We start from the raw sequence: 3,420 nt of genomic DNA, 5'->3' as shown, positions 1-3,420 counted from the left end.
GCAAAAACTACACGCATGATCATTCTAAAACTCTTTCAGTAGCCACCAGTGAATTAAATCATGTACCCAGATGTTATGTTTGAAGTCAGAAAGACCAGATAGAGAAGAAATCCTTGTAACATCTTCTGCTTCTTCTCTTATTCCTCATAGTATACCACCTTGCTGTGAACACAGCACCAGGAATCTCAACTAATTTCAAGAATCGTCACTTTCCGGAGCACAGTCAATGACACTGTGAAGGGAAACTGTCTGTAAAATTTGTCCTATCATGACATTTCCTTATTGCTGCAAATTCCACATGCAACTGTTAGGGATATTTTAACAATGTGGAAGTGATTAAAGGAAGAAAATGAACAAAGTAAAAGGCCACCTAAAATTTAGTAGCAGGATATTGTGATGTTAATTTATTGCAGACATAGCTGACTTTCTGTAGATCCAGGAGCTGCAGAACTTAATGCATATTCAAGGCTACCATTGGACAATGTTAGGAAAGCTTAATAAATTGTGTTACATTGCATCAAGTTGGTGCTGAGGGGATTGTGATGTTGGGCTGTTCTACAGGAGCTTGGCTTGGTTCCTCAGCACCGAATCAGGTCCAGTTCTAAAGAAGAAGTGGTGCCAGAGCCAGTTTTCAAACAGTTCTATACGATAACCTGTTGGCTTTTTTTCCCTACCCGAGTGCTATAACTGTCTCATTCATTTACTGTATGATCTACCTTTTCATATATTACATTATGTGTTTTTGTAAAGGACGTCATTGCACTTTAACAACATTTTGTCCCGGTATCCTTGCAGAAAGTGCTTTATCCTAATTTAGATTTATGAATGTTTTATACAACAAGGATGCTTGTGAATGCCTCAAGAGCAATATTTATCCAAAGCACTCAGGTTGAGTGTTGAGATATAAGGTTTATGGATAATGACTGTCTATAAAATATATCAGCTCTGAGCACAACTCTAAGCAGCATATTGACCTTCTTAAACTCTGTGACAGCTGATTTCAAAATAAATTAGAAATTAACATTCAGCAACATTTATTCTGTACTTAATCTTGTAGTTCTCATTGAAGCAAGTTGATTTCATAGTTTGTTTTGTATTTCAGCCATAGAAAAATTAATGGTTTGGTCATAGTTTATTGACTTGATAAGCCAATGAGCAATTCTGAGCGAGTGAAACAACATAATTCTTTTGTCTTAGTCAAGAAATGCAGTTGACCCACTGAATGTGATGATGTCTTCAAAGGATTTTGATTGGCTGCTATAGAAAAAACAAATAAATATGCTCTTACTAATCAATAAGGGAAAACAAATTAATAACAGAACTCAGGCTGGATTAAGAAATGTGTTGTGATGATAAAAGAAAGCAAGATTGTCACACATCATCAACATGTGTGAATATATCTTATTTACATCCCTGTCATTATTTTGATTTGCATATTGTTGAATTTACTCAGCACGGAAGATATTTTTCTCTTTTTATATTATATCAAGTGCACTTTACAGCATTTTACTGCTTTTTCAAAGCAGTTTGATTCACCAAAATGACGAAGAATAAATGNGCAAAAACTACACGCATGATCATTCTAAAACTCTTTCAGTGGCCACCAGTAAATTAAATCATGTACCCAGATGTTATGTTTGAAGTCAGAAAGACCAGATAGAGAAGAAATCCTTGTAACATCTTCTGCTTCTTCTCTTATTCCTCATAGTATACCACCTTGCTGTGAACACAGCACCAGGAATCTCAACTAATTTCAAGAATCGTCACTTTCCGGAGCACAGTCAATGACACTGTGAAGGGAAACTGTCTGTAAAATTTGTCCTATCATGACATTTCCTTATTGCTGCAAATTCCACATGCAACTGTTAGGGATATTTTAACAATGTGGAAGTGATTAAAGGAAGAAAATGAACAAAGTAAAAGGCCACCTAAAATTTAGTAGCAGGATATTGTGATGTTAATTTATTGCAGACATAGCTGACTTTCTGTAGATCCAGGAGCTGCAGAACTTAATGCATATTCAAGGCTACCATTGGACAATGTTAGGAAAGCTTAATAAATTGTGTTCAATTGCATCAGGTGGACAGTTTGGTGCTGAGGGGATTGTGATGTTGGGCTGTTCTTCAGGAGCTTGGCTTGGTTCCTCAGCACCGAATCTGTCAAGGTTAGTTGAGGTATGAGGACCCAGAGGCAGAGAGGCTGAGGAGATTTCTGGGAGTTTTAATGGGGCAAAAACAGTAAACAAAGGCAGGAATCCAAAAATCTAGTGATGTTATGAGATGAGCCGAGGCTTCGAGGCGTGTGTCGAGTAATGGAGGGGGCGTTTCCCCGATGCGCGTGTCGAGGCGTGATTCATTTAGAGGAGGGGCCAAAATTGATGACGTCCGAGGCCTCGTTACCGTGATACCACGTGACGGCTTCGGAAAGTGGTTCAGAATGCGCAAGAATTTTGAAAGGCATTTAAACAGCCTCAGTGTTCGGTCAAGATGTGGAGTTTGGAGGAGAGATGTTCTCAGCTGGATAAAGTTTGGATAGATTCTAATAATTGGTTATTTTTCCAACCAATCTAGTTGCTAATTTGATTAGAATAAACAATGTAATGATCAAAATTTGAACAAACCACCGGACAAAGCTTGCGTTAACACGTCAGTGTTAACAAGTATTTTCTCTTGGGAAATATTATCTATATAGGTGGCGTCAGCTGTAAGAGTCCGGCTCCCACTCTAGAGGTTGGTGGATCAAGACCTGTCTTTGACTTTTGAAAATTTCGATTAAACTTAATTATTTTTGCATTGTTTTGCCCGAGTAAAAATATAGATTGGGTAAATTAGGTCGGTGCAGCCAAAAGAGTGGTTGAACACAACTTCCAACCTGATTAAAACCAAAAAACGTGGAAAAACTATCATGTTTGAATAAAAATGACTAACACCTTTCATTTTGCTCATCATTACCCAGTTTGCACAAACACTGTCACTGTCTCCTTGAGTTTATTTCACTAAAATGGCAGAAAAACGGTGCACCTTAAATTATAAAAGATTTTATTATACACACCAACCATTAATAATTTCAAGGGAACTTAAAAGGGGAAAAAAAGAAAAACAGTTGCAAAAAAAAAAAAATAATGACAGATTTTATTACAAACTGTAGTTCTGCTTTCCACCAGTAGATGGTGACATGTTCACATGAAGCCTCATGAACTGTGGGGATCGTTGAAGCAATTTGGCCAAACGGTTCAATGCCTCATGAGGCTTCATCTCACCATCACTACAAAAATCCAACTAATAATGTAAATCAAACCAGAACTATGGAGACAACTGGGGAAACCAAACACGAGAAGCCAAGGAGAGACAAGGTGGGTAGAAAACTGCATGAGAAGAGGCCAAGGAGAGACAAGGTGGGTAGAAAACTGCATGAGAAGAG

Source organism: Cyprinodon variegatus, unplaced genomic scaffold (genome assembly GCF_000732505.1).
Source record: "Cyprinodon variegatus isolate N-32 unplaced genomic scaffold, C_variegatus-1.0 Scaffold906, whole genome shotgun sequence".
Taxonomy (NCBI): Eukaryota; Metazoa; Chordata; class Actinopteri; order Cyprinodontiformes; family Cyprinodontidae; genus Cyprinodon; species Cyprinodon variegatus.
Note: the sequence above shows the minus strand (reverse complement) of the source record.